This window comes from Acinonyx jubatus, chromosome C1, assembly GCF_027475565.1.
Source record: "Acinonyx jubatus isolate Ajub_Pintada_27869175 chromosome C1, VMU_Ajub_asm_v1.0, whole genome shotgun sequence".
In the NCBI taxonomy this organism is placed as follows: domain Eukaryota; kingdom Metazoa; phylum Chordata; class Mammalia; order Carnivora; family Felidae; genus Acinonyx; species Acinonyx jubatus.
In genome coordinates this window covers 125,430,246-125,447,428 of record NC_069381.1, presented here as the reverse complement: position 1 = coordinate 125,447,428, position 17,183 = coordinate 125,430,246, and the positions used below count along the sequence as shown (strand labels likewise).

Sequence of the window (17,183 nt, the reverse complement as noted above, 5' to 3'; positions counted from 1 at the left end):
ACTCAAGGCTAGAAGCCATCTCTAATTCATCTTTATACCTCCCACCCCAATCCAGGACCAATCCACAGCATAGGGAAAGTTCACGTTTGAAAAAAGTTGTCCTGCAATATCTCTGGTTGAAAAAACAAACATCAAATAGTCTTAGTGTGGAGCAATTGAGAGTGTGAGACCAGAGGACAGGAGTGATAGAAAATCCCTGACACCAAATTTCCAGGTGCTTCACATTTTACCAAGAAACATTATGCAAGTCTCTCCCTCACTCCCAGTATCAACTCTCATTACTGAGCTTCCCTCTGCCCACCAGGCCCAGTATCAACTCTCATTACCAAGCTTCCCTCTGCCCACCATGCCTGGCATTACAATAGTCTACTACTTGTGGACTTTTATATCGTCTTTATACTACATCCCACACCCTTCTAGAATTGCAGTCAGAAAGAAGGTGTGCTTTCTGTTAAGTGCCCTCCTGTACTTCCTCACCATTCTTAATCAGTAGGGTTCAGCCTGAGATTGGATGTTACAGAATTCAATCTGAAAGAAGGCAAAAAGAGGGTCTCATAATATCATACCATTTTCAGGCAAATATGGAGAAGAGTCTGTATTTGTACAACTAATAATATCAGGAAAGGGATACAGATCCTGGTTTGTAAGGAAAAGTCTTGTATGTGCTTTATTTGGTATAGATGTTAACCAGATTGGGGAAAAAAAAAAAAAAGAAGTGTGTGTGCACATATGTGGGTGTGTGGTTAAAAATGAGCTTGCTGAGAATTTTCTAGTTTCCTATTAGAGCAAAATGGATTTTATTCCTTGTTCTGGTGTCCATCATCCTGGTTCAGTGGGAGCTGAAAATATTCTTCATCCAACCCTCAGGGTCAAAGAGTTCTGTATTATTGGAATGTTATTTTGTTTTCAGGCTGTTTGATGTTAATGGCTTGATTACCCATATAGTGATGTAACAAGGAGTTACATTTTGGGAGGTCTCAGTAACATATGTCAATAAATACTAAGGAAAATCATTCCTTTATGTCTCTAGCGCACGCATGCGCATGCACACACACACACACACACACACACACACACACACACACACTACAAACTCTAATTTACCCCTCTCCTCACCACAAACCCCTTTCCAAACATTCTATCCAAAAAGCTTTCCATTTAAATATTTTTAATAGACATTTTATTTTGGAATAATCTTAGATTTACAGATAAGTTGCAAAGAAAGCACAGAGAGCTCTCATACACCCTTCATCAATTTCTCCTAATGTTAACATCTTACATAGCCTTGTTCCATTTGTCTAAACCAGAGGATGACAAATGGCAGCAGCTTACTGGCCAAATCCTGCCTGTTGCCTGTTTTTGTAGGGCCTGCAAGCAAATAAGAGTTTTCGTGTGATTTTTTAAATATTTTTTTATTTATTTTTGAGACAGCGCAAGCAGGGGAGGGGCACAGAGAGAGGGACAGAGAAGATCTGAAGTGGGCTCTGCACTGACAGCAGCAAGCCAGTTGTGGGGTTGGAACTCACTAACTGGGAGATCATGATCTGAGCCAAAGTGTGATGCTCAACTGACTGAACCACCCAGGCTCCTGAGTTTTTACATTTTTAAATAGTTGAAAAAATCTAAAGAAGAATATTTCATGACATGTGTAAAGAATATGAAATTAAACATTCAGTGTCCATAAATAAAATTTTATTGGAACACAGCCCATTCCTTTACATATTGTCTGTCGAGGCTTGGCCAGTATTACAGCACAGTTGAGTAGCTGCAGCAAAGACCATAGAGCCACAAAGCTTGAAGTCTTTACTTTCTGGTGTTTTACAGAAAAAGTTTGCAGACTACTTGTCTAAGCCAAGAAATTAGCATTGTAATATTACTATTAACTACACACTTTATATTACTAGTTTTTCCACTAATGTTTCACGATGCAATCCGAGATACCAAATTGCATTTATCAAGCACTTTCATATGGTGAACATCAATTCACCCACCAGGTGCATGGTTCTACTTTGGAAAATATTCCTGCCTAACAAATGACTTTATGCTGGCCACTTGAACAGGGTTTGTTTTTGTTGGCTATGTGTTTTACACAATAGCCAAACAATTTAATACATCTGGGCCAGGAAAGCTGTGAACTTGAAGATGGAGGAAGAGCTATATTTGTTCAAGCAGTCCACACGCTAGGCCAAAGCAGAGCACCAATTCAGGCCTTCAGAAGAAGGGACTTCCAGTGCTCCCCCTTGTACGGAGGGAGGCCTTCCCCCGGTCCCATGCGATCCCTGCCCCAGCTCCCTGTCCTTTGTTTCCTCCTCTCCCAGCCTGGCCTGTGAACCGCGCGGCTCTCCCTTTCACCAGGCTGCAGTGCCTTTCAATGGGCTCCGCAGGCATAGGCGGGCGGCGTCCGGTTGCCGGGCAACCGCCTGAAAGGCAGCACACGTTGCCGCCAGAGCCGAGACACATCCGCACCAGCCCGTCTGCGCCGCGAGCCTGTGGCCTGATTTCTTCCCCTCCATTGTTGTGGCTCACACAAAAGGCTACAACTCCAGTGTGGTCACGGGTCCTGCATTGAATTACGCGCCAGGCCATTCTCTGGGCCAGAGCCTTTGTGGGCTGGGTTGCTCCCCTCTCGGTGCCAGAACTCCAGGCCTGTCACACGCTAGCTAAAGCGCTTCGCAAGCGTGGGCGAGTTGTGCCCCCCCCCCTCCATCCCCCTGCCTCATCCACCCACCTACCGCCTTTGTTCTTTTCAGCTGCCGGCCAGGCCGTCGTTTGCCTTTTGGCTGGTATGAGATCACTCAGGCGGCGGTCTTGGGCATTCCTCCCCAATCGCTTCCTTCTCTCTCAAGTTAAGCGCCGAATATAAAATCCCAGGCCTATTCGGTCATCTTTTCTTATCTCTTTCTCAATCATCCCCCGCTCCCCCATCCCTCTCTCTCTCAAGTTTCTAAGGCTGCTGTTGCCATGGAACTCAAACAATTTAAGCGATGAAGGGGGCTTTTCTATGGTGTCTGCCGAACTCCCCAAACTTCAGAGACTGAAGTCAGCGCAGAGTCCTTGGGATTTCCCAGCGCTCCCCCTTCCTCCAGTCTGAAGAGAGTTACATTCAATTCACCACCCTTTATACCCTGACTCACTGTTCAGCAGTGCGTTCGGATTCGGGGAAATTCGGTGGTGAATTGGGAAGAGAAATGTTAAGTCACACTTAAGAGCAATTGCATGTGAAAGCTGGAAGGGGTCTCTCTCCAAAGGAAAAACAAACCAAGATATGAGTGTTTTTCCTGCTACAGTATAACCTGGACAAAGAGCGCTAGCTACATCAGCTCTTTGATAAAAATTCTTACTTGTTCAGGGAGAAGTGTGTTAAGGTAACAGTAAGCTACCTGGCTTTTTTTTATATTGTTATCAGTGTGAAATGCCTGTTGTTCAGCAGGTTCCCAAGTATGGGCTCCACCCACAGAGCCATCAGCAGGCCAGGGGCAGAGGCACAGGCACTTGTCCCACAAGTCAGCACACTGGTTATGCTCAGGTCTGAATGCGGGTGTAACTTGCACGTGCAGCCTCCTGCCACTCTTTGTGTTTCTCACATTATTCCGGCTCTCTCTCCCCATAACAGGAGGCCATGAGGGGGATCCAAATATAGAGTAATAACTTATGTTTATTACAGAACTCATATTATGGGGGTGGAAGGCAGAGAGCAAAAGCCTGTATGCCTTGAATCTATTTTAACTTTTTCAGTTGGCTAATGTCAAACTCCAATTACCTCAAATCAATCAAGCAGGGGATGATGTGCAAATATTTGTCAACTGATGTGGCACAAGCACTGAGCCATCAGAACAGACCGCCTAGCAATGAGCATGCACCCTGCATGGGTACCCTGCATGGGTGTGAACCAGCTGAGCACTACTGCTGACACCCACTGGGCTCACAGCTCTGTGCTAGGCAGCAGAGTGGAGAGCTTAGAGACTTCCAAAATGCAAAGCACTGTCTTTTCCTCAAGGTATTTATTACTTTGTTTTTAATAGAGTGAAGCTAGCATACATCAAATGATACCAAATGACAGATGAGAATAAGATAAAATTATTCATAGCTTGGAATTTTTCTCAGTAATAGTAATAGCTAAACTTTCACAACAACTATATGAAAATATTGGTACTATTATTATCCCCACTTTACATATGTGGAAACAAAGAATCATTAGGGACTTCTTCCAGCTTTTGTATATATAAGACAGGCAGAAAAAGAAGAAGACACTTATTAATTGCCTGCAGTGTTTCAGGGATGGTTACAGGCAAGATAGGTCATGCATACTATCTTGATGACTACACTTTAGAAACATGGATTTAGTAGCAGTATGAGCAGGACAAACAGGAGAAAGAAAATGCTGCAATCAAGGACATTGACTAGGAGAAAGTTTGGAAGAGTCTACACCAAAGACTGTTGAAAGGAAATTGAGGTGATGGTAGTAAACCAGCTTCAGTTAACTGGCAAATTCAGGGACGCAAATACAGGATACATATATTATGAAGGAAAAGAGAATAGGGATGTATGGGGGATCTCTGGAAGAAGGGGCCCCAAGCTTCAACCACAGGCTAGAGGTGGCAGTTGTGTAACAGGGCCTTCAAGACAAGCAGATGAAGAAAGGAAAAAGTGATGTAAGACACACTTGGGAAAGAACCTCAGCCACTGATTTACGGGGGGGATATGAGACAAAGGAGTAAAAAGTGATGGAGGTTTCAAATTTGCAGAAGTTGGTTACAATAAATAGCTCTCAAGTGGGCTCCAGGAGTTAACTCAGCAACCCAAAGTGCCTAACTCACCCCAAAGTAGTTTACTGCCAGAAAATCTGAACCAATAAATAAATATTAAATTATTTTACATTATGTAAAACAGTGCTGGGCACATCATAGAGGCTAATTGAATATTCATTGATAGACTGACTGCTTAAATAAATTGAGAACCAAGATATGTGTAACTCTTAAACTCTTCCTCAAATCAATGTGTTTTGAAATTTCTGCACTTCTGACTGTCTGGAGGCACCCACAGCATAGAGGTACAATAGCAAGGACCAGGAGACTTGGGTTCTGCTCTAGCTTGGATGTGACACCTTAAAGATCATTTAGATCCTCTGCATTTAGGTGTCTTTGCCTGGAAAATGCTGAGATAGACCAATACTTAGACCAAATAATCTAAAGTACGAAAATCCAAATTTCACAAATATATATCCACCTAAAGAATTTGAGGCAAAATAAATAAAGCATTTTGTACTGAGCAGAACTTGACCATTTTCTCCAAAGACAATAGAAATGCATCTCACTAAAATAGTAAAGGAGATAATCATGGCATTTCTAGACTCTTTTCCTATAAGAATGCTGGCAATTTTCACAAGTTCAAAGGGACTTTCCCATCAGTTTTGATTCCCATGATTTCACACTCATGGAAATTTCCTCAGAGAAGCAGTTTCTTTGGCAACTTCATGCTCACGATCATCTTAGTATCAATAGGAGCTACACAGACATGTCAGCAGGGGAATAGGCCTCTTCTGGGCAGTGGGAAAAAGGAGCTGTCTCCTTTTATTACCAAAAATAAATACAGAAGACACAAAAGATTTTTACTATACTTGTCACATACAGTGAAGTAAGTTGAAGATGAAACTAAAATCTCCACCATAAAACAAAAGGCTTTGTGTGTTTCAAAGGCATTTTATGTTGCATAACATGGAATTAGCTCTAGCTCCAGCCCTTTGAGCTTCATGTATACTGTATATAATAAATACATTGTCTAAAATTAAAGTATATTGAACTCTTTCTTAGACTTACCCTCCCGAGAAAAATAGAACACTTTAAAAAAAGTTAAAAGAAAATATTTGGAGAGAGCTTGTCTATAAACAGTGAAGTGCCTTACACAGTAAACAGTTTCAGCAAGTTGCACCAGTGGTCAAACTCACCATGCTTTGTATTTGCTGTATTTCTAAAATCTAGACTTAGCTTTGATTCATTAGTGTATGCTTAGTCCCATGTTCTTTAGAGTATGTTCCATGGATCAGCGGCAACAGCATGACCTGGGAGTAAGGAAGAAGTGCAGAATCGTGAATCCCACTCAGACCTACTGAGCCAGAATCTACATTTTATGCACTCAGGTGTTTTTATGCACATTACTATTGGAGAAGCACTGCTCTAGTCTATAGCTTCCATCCAGTAGACATAATGTTTACAAGTGGTTTGAATATTTTGAAAGGCAGTTTTCTTTCCTGGGTGGGGGGGGAAATTATTGGCTGTAGAAATTATTGGCTAACTGTCAAAAAAAAAAAATAGAACTAGACCCTAACTAGTGACAGAGAATAATAAATTATAGCATACTATCATAAGTATTAGAAAATGCCAGTGGAGAGCAACTATCAATGAGGGTAATTTGGGGGCTCCCCATCCACATTCTCTTGACACAGCCTTCCTGTGACCAAACGCACACTTTTGAAAGATGACTGAGGTTAAGAGTGCAATCTGGCCGCAGAAAGGAGAAAAGCTCACTGACCCATGCTGGCCTCTGACCTTGACCTCATTAGCTAATCAAATGAGCTAACCAGCCATGGACATCAGAGAGCATTATATGTTGATTAAGTCAAAGCATAAGAAAAACCAGCAAAAAATCAGTTATTGAGAGGTTTCTACCTTGATTACCCATATTTCTTAACATAATATGGGGAGCACATATACAAATTCTCTTCCATCTTCTAGTATCTTTTCCCCATGTTATTGCTGATCACAGACTTGAGGACAACAAAGGTTCTTCTCTTTCATAGGTCTCTAGTCTTTCCCTTCAAAGCGCTTAAGACAAATTATAATTATAAATTTATTTTTATGTTTGTTCCTTTATAATTTCTACCACTAAATTCCAAGGGCAGAGATCTTCTTCCTTTGGTTCACCCAATATTTAGCAGAATCCCTGGCGCTTACTAGGAGGTTCAAGAAACATTTGTTGAGTGACTAAGTAAATGAAGAGTGAATGTGGATCATCTCCCTAAAACCAAACCTACTTATACTACCTTGTAACATTCAATACATACTGAATATTCTATTATGCTAAGGGTTAGACATACAAATTTTCCCTGAATGGGAGTGCTTGAGTGGCTCAGTTGGTTAAACATCTGACTCCTGATTTCAGCTCAGGTCATGACCTCAGGGTTCATGAGATCTAGCCCCTTGTCAGGCTCCACGCTGTTAGAGAGCCTGAGTCTGTCTGTTTGTCTGTCTGTCTGTCTCTCTCAAAAAAAATAAATAAACTTCAAAATTTCCCTGACTGCTAGAATCTGATATTCCAGTGGAAAAGACAGATTTATAATAACATTAATGGCTAATATTTCTTTCAGTGTTCCAAGCATGTTACACATATTAACACATTGATCCCAACAAATCAATCTAGGAATCAATCAACAAAATCCATCTAGGAGGTAGATGTTATGATTATCTCCATTCTGCAGATGTGAAAACTGAGGCTCAGAAAGGTTAAGTAACTTGCCCAAATTCATACATCTAATTCAAGGTGCACCTGTAAGTGAACACAGGCAGTCTTGCTCTTAGTCACGTTCTTTAATTTAATTTAATTTTATTTTATTTTATTTTATTTTTTAAATGTTTGTTTATTTTTGAGAGAGAGAGAGAGAGAGAGAGCAGAGGAGGGGCAGAGAGACAGGGAGACACAGAATCCGAAGCAGGCTCCAGGCTCCGAGCCAAGCCATCAGCAAAGAGCCTGACACAGGGCTCAAACTCACAAACCAGAGATCATGACCTGAGCTGAAGTCAGACACTCAACCAACTGAGCCACCCAGGTGCCCCTGGTCACATCCTTTAAAAAAATATATTTATTTATTTTTGAGAAAGAGAGAGAGAGAGCTAGGGGAGAGGGCAAAGACAGGGAATCCCAAGTGGGGCTTGAACCCAGCAACCATGAGATCATGACCTGAGCTGAAACCAAGAATTGGACACTCAACCGACTGAGCCACCCAGGTACCCCTTAGCCAGATTCCTTTTTTTTTTTAATGTTTGTTTGTTTGTTTGTTTGTTTGTTTGTTTAGAGAGAGAGAGAGAGAAGTGCAAGCAGAGGAAGGGGAAGAGAGAGAGAGAGAGGATCCCAAGCAGGCTCTGCACTGTCAGCACAGAGCCTGACATGAGGCTTGATCTCACAAACCATGAGATCATGACCTGAGCTGAAATCAGGAGTTGGATGCTCAACCGAGTCACCCAGGCACACTATGGCCACATTCTTAATAAGCCATTTGGAAACCTGTCTTTTATTAAGCCATGAGAAGTGATCAGAGAGTAATATACAGAATTTAAGGAAGCAGAGGAAGGCCAGTTAGTTCCAAACCCAGCCTATGCTCTTCAGACAAGCTCTTTTGTGCTTTTCTGGTTTCCTTTGCTGCCTGGTGAAGGATTCCCTGGGAAGGTCTGTGTGGCGAGTGCAGGGTGCAGCCTAGTGTTCCTGAGGGGTTGGACTCAGCCAAGTCAGGCTCATCTTCCCTCAGCTTGCTCCTTTCTACCTTGGTAGCAGCAGAAATCCCAGTCCAATAAAAACACATATTAACCTACACTGTGAACTTGATGGAGGAATCAAGCCGTGGCTTCAGTGGTGTAATGAATTTAAAGGAAGTTTGAATGGGAGACCAATGACATCCAAATTCAGAACTTACAGCAAAACAGGACAGTCATTCACTCACTCAGGGACAATACATTTAACTGTTTTCTCTCTTGCTCACCTCTCTGTCTTAATTCTCCCTTTCTCTGCACTCTGGGGAGGGACCTATTTTCTCCAGTCTTGACATGCATTAGGGTCTTTCAAGTGGAATCACTTCCTTTAATTCCCGATAGGTTTTGAGTGTGACCTCAGGTTCCTCTTCATGTGTTTCAAGCTGAGATACCATCACAACTCACATTTCCCTCCCAGGGCTTCACAAATTACTCTGATGTACAGATTACATAAAAATATAACTCTCAGTTCCTCGAAGTAGTTTAACAGAATTTGAGACTTAGGGGAAATTTTGCACTTTGGCGCAATTTTTAAATAAGTTGATTAGATCAGTTAAGTTCTAAAAGGGAAAATGCCATTTGATTCAAGTCTCCTGTGAGGCAGCTATCTATTAATTAGCTCCTTTGTCACTGACTCAATAAAGCAGGGACCTTTCTCTAAGGGATAAGTCATAAAAAGTAAAATTAAGAAAACTTCTACTACATTAAAAGTTACCTGGTATAGTCTTGGTACAGTTTGCCTTTTTCTACTTCTTCCTTCCGCTTTTGGATAACTGTACCTTTCCATGTTTTCTTTTGTTTGTCTTTTCTTATTACTTTTATACTTAGAAGGTACCTGAGGTTTTTTTTATTCAAAAGAAAATCTTTTCTAATAGCAATTCCACTTACTCCGTGGGGTTTGGTTGCATTCCCTCTTCCCTGCTTTCATACCAGTCCCTCCAAAATTCTTTCCTTTCTCTATTTCTCCCCATTTGTATGCTTTTCCCACCACCAAAATGTGTCTTGTTACTCCCCCTCCTGTTTACCTGAATAGTACAAAACCAATAGTATGTGATGGGAGTATTTTTCTATGTGCCATTATATCTATCTCCATTCATTCCTCTCTATGGATGTGTTGTCACAGAATTTGGTCATTCTCCTTGGAGAACACAACCATTGACTTCCAACTCAATATTAACAATCTCCATGATCCCATTGTTTTCAAAATAGAGCATATCTAGCGGCTCCTGGGTGGCTCCATCGGTTAACCATTCGAATTCGGCTCAGGTCATGATCTCGAGGTTCATGAGGTCCAGCCCTGCATCAGCTCAGTGCTGACAGCTCAGAGCCTGGACTACTTCAGATTTTGTGTCTCCCTCTCTCCCTGTCCCTCCCCCGCTCATGCTCTCTCTGTCTCTCAATAATAAACATTAAAAAATATTTTTAAAAATAAATAAATACGGGCACCTGGGCGGCTTAGTCGGTTAACCGTCCGACTTCCGCTCAGATCTTGATCTTGCGGTTCACAAGTTTAAGCCCCACATCCGGCTCTGTGCTGACAGTTTAGAACCTGGAGCCTGCTTCGGATTCTGTGTCTCCCTGTCTCTCTGCTCCTCCCCCACTCACGCTCTGTCTCTCCCTCAAAACAATAAACATTTTAAATAAATAAATAAATAAATAAATAAATAAATAAATAAATGTGTCGCATTTCCATCTGTAGCGGTATGAAATGGAACTGATGGCCAGAGTGAAGGCCAGATACTGGTGGGTGTACTTACTACTTAGCACCCTCCCTGAAGTGGCCTGGATGAAAGGAGCCAATTAAGTTAGAGCACACTGAGTGGGAATGGGCTGGGGACACAATGGTAGTAAATGTTCTTATTAGAGACCATTCTGTCCCTTTCATTTTCTCTGCATGGCCTATCAGCAGAACCTGAGAGCTTAAAACTTGACATGAATAACTAACAATTTAACTGTGATTTTCCAACCATGTCTACTGTCTGTGTACCTGAAATATTATTGTTCTGCTCCTCATTTCAGACAAGCATTACTTTCAATGTGGCACTGCCTGAGGCACAAAAATTGAATATGAAAACTCCATGAAATTTGGTAAAAATATAAATGTAGCCATACATTGTTTCATTATTAACCTTATGCAGATGGTATGGTTTAAATACTTTTAATACTTGTGTGATGTCTTCCTATATTTAACTTTTAACTAATGCTTGCTAATAAGAATAATCCTGTATCAACTATACTTCAATAAAAATAAAAAATAATAAAAATAAGTAAATAAAATCTATTAAATTAAAAAAAGAAGAATCCAAAAACTACCTTAAATTTTCATTACCTTCCTAACCAACAGAGCTTCACCATGTTTCAACTCTTCAGCCCACTGAAGGCATAAACAAGAATATCTAGCAATTTTACTTCCATTGTGAAATACAAATATCATTTACATCCACAGAAAGTATGGATGGAAATAAGTACAGTTGAGTCATTGGACGGGGGTGGTACAGCACTAATACATCAAGTTTTCTGCTGGTAGTATTTCTAAATCTATTATCTTATTGAAACAAAATATAATTGATAATTTCCATGCATGCTGTAACAATAGAAATCTGGTTGGAAGTCTGTTTCTTCCAAAGGTCTTCTGCACTGTCATTGTTCAAAACAAGGTCTCTTTCAACAAAATGCCCACATCCGATGAGTGATGTTGAAATGCTAAGTGATTTGTAATTCCTAATAATAACTTGTATTTTGTCAATCTCTTTCTGCCCTTTAGTATCCTTCAAAGCTTTAATGATCCACATAATTAAGTTATAAAGAATGAGAACTTTCTAGAAATATGATATACAATACCAGAAATAGAGATTTTGGTTAAAATCAAAGCAATGTAGTTTAAAGACAAAAGGCTGAAATTGAAATTGGGGGAGCCTGGGCCTGAAACAAGAAGTGCCTCTGATAAAAAAGTGAGTTGAAGATGTGTGAGAGGACAGAGAACCACACCCCAGAGGCCAAGGTCAAGATTAATTCACTTTCTAACCAAGACAGATGAGAATCATTGCACAGAAGCTCACGGAGATGAGGGCCATGCATCAAGCCCTGATGCCTATGTATCTCAAATGCTACGAATGGTCACTGAAAACTCATCAATTCCGTTTCAAAGGGGGCAGTCTTAATGAATAAGGTGCAGGGCTCATGCAATCACATAGTTCAGACTTGGGGGACTTACTGCCCAAAGAGTAAACAGTGTCAGATTCCTGCTACGAAAAGAAATACAAGGGAAAAGAAAAAATAGAACTGGGTTTCATCATCATTAAAGCGTGTTGCTATTTTGTCATCTGAAAAGAAATAACAGCACAACTCCCCAGCTGCTACATTTGGATGATGCCCTACTGTCCTCAGGGAAAAGAGTTGTTGGATTGAAAGGTGTGGCAAGTTTCAGTCTGGATTCATTGCTGTTATATTTTAGAAAAGGTGAAAAACGTGAAGATATGAGGTAAGTGTGAGCATGCATGTATGCATGTGCACACATCCAACCTCACTATATACTGAAGATTCTTAATGATAGACAAAGCAATTAGCCATGCTGTTCTAGGTGGTCAGAGGACAAAGGAAGAGCTCGCCCTTTCCCCACCCCACCCCTCTTACAAGCACGTGGTGGGGGGTGGGGGGGTTGGGGGGTGGCGCTGGGAGCGGGGATTGTCTTATAGCTATTATAATGCAGGAGGCACTTTAGAGGTTGATTAGCCTGGTCAAGTCCATTGGAGCATAGCATTTTAGTAGAGCACATTTGTTAGAATGTCTAGGCTGATGCCTCAATGTTTGCTCTGCTCTGTAGACAATTTAGGACACTTAACAGAGATCAGAATCTCTCAATATTGCATGTTATCCACAGATCAAAACATTTGGCCACATAACAGCTCTAGCTCCATCTAGCAGTTTCCACAACAGCTCAGCTCTGACCCGTTATCTGTAATGCCAAGAACTCATATTATCTTGAAAGTGTAAAGAAATGGCCAAAATTCAGATTAGACAGAGACTGCCCTCTTTCTATCCCTTAGAGACTCTTATTGTATCTTTCTTATATTCTTTTAATCACACTTTTTTGAAGTTACACCACTCCATAGCTTTACTGCACTTTTCGAAATATAAGGGAGATTTTCCTACACACCTTCGCCAAATGTGGGGAGTCCATACAGGGAGTAAGTAACAATTTACAAAGTACCAACTCAGTTTTGTTTGGTTCATGCTTTCGTTGACAATCTGTATTTAAGCCATGCCAAGTTACCTTAGACTCAAAGCCCAATCTGAATTATTGTTTTGCTTTGATAATGACAGTACTACTCATTCACATTGTCTTCCAAGATGACTTATACATTGGACTACCTAAGAATTACTAAGAGTCAGGACACCAAAATTCCAGTCCTGTCTGTTGCCCAACCCTCTGGCATCCCAACATGGTTAGTGCCTTTTCCATACTAGATATTCTTTCCTCTCCTCGGTAAGGAGACATTAAAAAGAAATGAAAAACTACAGAGAGATAGAGGGAAGCCCAACTGCATGTGGCTGAAGGACCTTGGAAAAGAAGAAAACTCTATGAAGCAGAATGCCAGTAAAGAGCTTGCATGGTGTCTGGAATACCAACTGAACAGGGTCCTAGAGAAGAGCGTTTTTAAAATAACATTTTTGTATTTATGCACTCACCATGTGATAATTAAAGTTAATAGGGAAAAGACCAGTGAAAGGCAAATATGCCATATATTCCACATACTCCAATATGCCCACTCTAACTTGTTTGTCCTATATTTTATACACAGGAATTTAGGACAATATAACTCCTTCCTTTAAAAACAAGCAGTTTTCCCTTCTGGCCACCACACCATAACACAATTGTAACCCTGGCTTGCGGGATGGGCCCCATGGAGCCTGCAGCCTCCCCTTCCTCACCACTCTGGGAGCTTCCTCCATGCACTGTGTGCTCTAGAAGTTTGCTTTGACTTTGCCTGTTTATAGAACCCAGGGAGGAAGAAACAAAGCAATTGTGAAGCTTGTTAAGAGGCAGTTCATATGATATTAAAGGTGACCTTGCCACTTCCAGTTCTATTTATTCCACTTCCTTCCAAACCGGAGTAAATCCTTCCTTTCAGGGCAAGAGCACCGCTCTGTGGATGCAGTCTGTGGGAACGGAGAAAAGTTCAAGCCCTCAGAGGTTATTCATTACCCAAGTCTGGAAATATAGTATTTCCCATTTGCTCACATGTTAGCTCGGTAAATCACTGTTGCTTGACAGAGGGACTGAAGCTTTGTCTGGTGAAAAGCAGTTTTTGTTTTTGTTTACTGATAAAAATAATCCATTCCAGTGAGGTTTAATTTTGTCACGCTAGGGAGCTTTATGAGAAAACAAGTAATGCCCCTCACCAAAATTATAAATGCATACATACACATATACATGGATTCATAAGACATATATAGAATCCATACTATGTGGATTAGCATATATATATATATTTTTTTTTTTAATGTAAGAGCTTCCTTTGTGAACTTGGCCATTGCACAATCTACAAATACTAATCACCCAAGCACCTAACCCTTTTAGAGAGGTAACTACAGTTTACAGTCTAGTGTCAGCTGGCCATGGTGGTGTTTGTGTTGTAGTTTGTTGCATTCTTCAGGAAGTAAAGGCATTTCCTGAAGGCCCACAAAAGCCAGCAGGTGTATTGCTAAGTATAATAGGACATGTAGGTTACACCAGGTGGGGATAGAAAATGCCTTAGCAAGACTTAAGCTTCACTATTTTGAATAGTAGTTCAGCTGCTCAGCTTATTAACTTCCTTACTGATAGCATCAAGGCATTTGCACCATCAACATGAAGGGCATTTATGCTGCCTATTGAATCTGGGAATGTATAAATCAATGTGCATCATTAAAACGCTTTCAAAGTCCGTTCTTCCCCATTGAAAACATTTCATTTGTATTTTGCCCCTCAATTATCTGCTAATCTCTTCATTTTGTTGACAAATGTTCTGTTTTTAAGACCTACTGATTAAAACACATATGTTATTGGGATGGTCAAAGAACTGATAACTGATCAGAAGTGCTTACTTTCCTTTGCAAAAGTCTTCATCAGTTTTCCCTCCTTGTTAAAATTCTAACCTATTGCTCTTGCAATAATTGGGTAGGGGAGGAAGTAAGGATGGGGGACAATTGTAGTTTTGGTTCATCATCCTGGCCTCCCCCCTCAGACCACTCCTCCTCAGTCCTGGTCTTCACTGTTCTCGCCACCATGGCTCAGATGGAAGGTTTCAGGCCCCGTACCATACAAAATGGAGGCACCAAAGAGCATCTTCAGCACTAGTCAAGTTCATCCTATGTCTATGGAGAACATTAGAATTTGGCTTCAAGTGCATTTTTGTAGCATTTACTCACTCATTCCCTCATTCAACAACCATACCCAACATGCTTTATAACTATGAGGGGATATAAATCTGAGCAAGATTGGCCCTTATCTTCAGTTAGTTCAAAATCTAATAGAGAAAATAAAGTATATATATTCAGATCATTCTAATATAGTACAGAGGGTGAAAAGGGCCATAGAAGACAACCAAATTGCTCTGATGGTACAAGAAGAGAATAAACCCTTCTGTCTAGCTGATGTAGGGGAATATCATTATCGCATCATGTAGGGGGCTTACAAAACTGGGTCTTGAAGATGTGAGACCTCAGAGATTAAAGAAAGGCATTCAGACACAGAGAAAGGCATGAGCAATGGCAAGGAGGCAGAAAAAATGTAGAGGACCAATTCAGGGCACATAAAGCACCTGGTCTTATTTGGAGGAATACAGAATATCTGAAGAGGGGATAATGAAGGGAAGGGGATTGATCTTGGGTAGAAGGGACTGACTTACCTAAAACACTCAGGAAGATTTTTTTTATAGACCACGGTTTCTAGGTTTCCAGGTGAGTGCACCACTACTGTTCCTTTCCTAGCCTAATACATTTTATATTTATTAACCTATTGTTGGGCCTATTGCTTTACTGATTTTTCCCAATAATCAACAAAGCACTGAGGAATATTTTCATACATGAGTATTTGCACATATATATACTATTTCCTTAGAATATATTCCTAGAACTGATAACTGTAGAATATGGGTTGTCCTCCAGCTGTGGCAAACAAGGCAGAACCAAGAGCACTCTACAGGCAGGAGGAGGAGGCCCCAACATTTGGTAGTCATCTAAAATCTATGTCAATTTGAGGGGCACCTGGTGGCTCAATTGGTTAAGCATCTGACTCTTGATTTCAACTCAGGTCATGATCTCGTGGTTTGTGAGTTTGATCCCCACATCAGGCTCCCTGCTATCAGTGCAGAGCCCTTTGGGATTCTCTCTCCCTCTCTCTCTGCCCCTCCTGCACACAAGCACTCTCTCTCCCTTTCAAAATAAATAAACAAATGTTAAAAAATAATAAAAAATAAATACAATCTTTGTCAATTTGATCAGCCAAAAAGAGTCATTGTATTGCTATTCTAATTTTCATTTCTTTGATTATACTAATGAGGTTAGACATTTTTATTAAATATTAGTGGCCATATAGCCAACATATAAAATCCTTTAAATTGGATTTTGTTAGTAAGAAGTGAACTAAAGAAAATGCATCAGATTCATTTTCATCTGCTTCCTGAGATGAGATTGTAAAACTATTGATCTTAAAACTACATTGCCAGGAAAATAAGGGAGGGTGGCCTGATTTTCCCATTGATTGCATCCACCCTCATCTTCTGTCTTCGTTTGACTGGGAACAGCTGGCCTTTGAAAATTGGCCGTGCAGTAATGCATTGCACCAGCAGCCCAGTTCTACGCCTTATCTTAGGCTCTTTGAACCCTGACCTCCTTTTCTTCCAGCTCTTTGAAGCCTCATTAAAATTTATTCTTCTCTGAAGGCATGTATCATATTTTGCTTCAAATAGGTACTTATCTTTCCCTTCTACTAGGTTATAAGTTTCCTTGAGAGCCAGTTATTTTGTCATATTCATGTTATCTCCCACAATGCCTAAAATGCTGCCTCCAGTGTTTTTTAATGGAAATAAATGTAACAGGTTAAAAAGTATTTATTTCCTTTTCTTGAAAACAATTATCTTTTTGTTGTCCTTGGGATCTCTTATTCTTGGGAAAAGTCCCCCACATGAAAAGAAGATTTCAAAACAAGTAACTGAATTAAAGAGCACAATGAATTAAATAATGCCATTAATACATAAGTAATATCCGAAGAGGATATTTTCTCATTTCTATAAACTCTCCCTTCATGGGCCAGCTATCACTGAATCATTAAATTATTTTGTATTCCAGTGGATGTAAATAAGTGCACAGTTTTTAAGATCCTTAGCTTTTAATTCACAAATAAATTCAAGTATTTTTTCTATACATTTAAGAAATGTTTACTTAAAATTCCAGATTGAAGTGGTTTCTAAACATAATTCTTGTTTTATTTCTCCACTGAAAATCTTCACTTCTGTTGAGCACAGGGTTTGTGAAATGGAACCTTAATAGCATACTTAGCAGAGGAATAGTTGCCAGCTGACTAGCTATTGATTTAATATTCTATCAATTCCATGGTTCAATCACACCTACCATGGTGAATCAGTTGGAGCATCCTCAATGAACCAATAAATGAGCAATTTC

At 40.4% G+C, this 17,183-nt stretch overlaps 1 long non-coding RNA gene across 1 annotated transcript in view; it reads right to left on the bottom strand.

Annotated features, from left to right (window-relative positions):
* The window catches only part of LOC128314014 (uncharacterized), a 271,881-nt gene that overhangs the window by 227,408 nt on the left and 27,290 nt on the right, over nt 1-17,183 (bottom strand). The window contains exon 3 of the long non-coding RNA XR_008295299.1: nt 5,945-6,058. This is a non-coding gene — a long non-coding RNA (uncharacterized LOC128314014). The remainder of the gene's footprint in view (nt 1-5,944; nt 6,059-17,183) is intronic.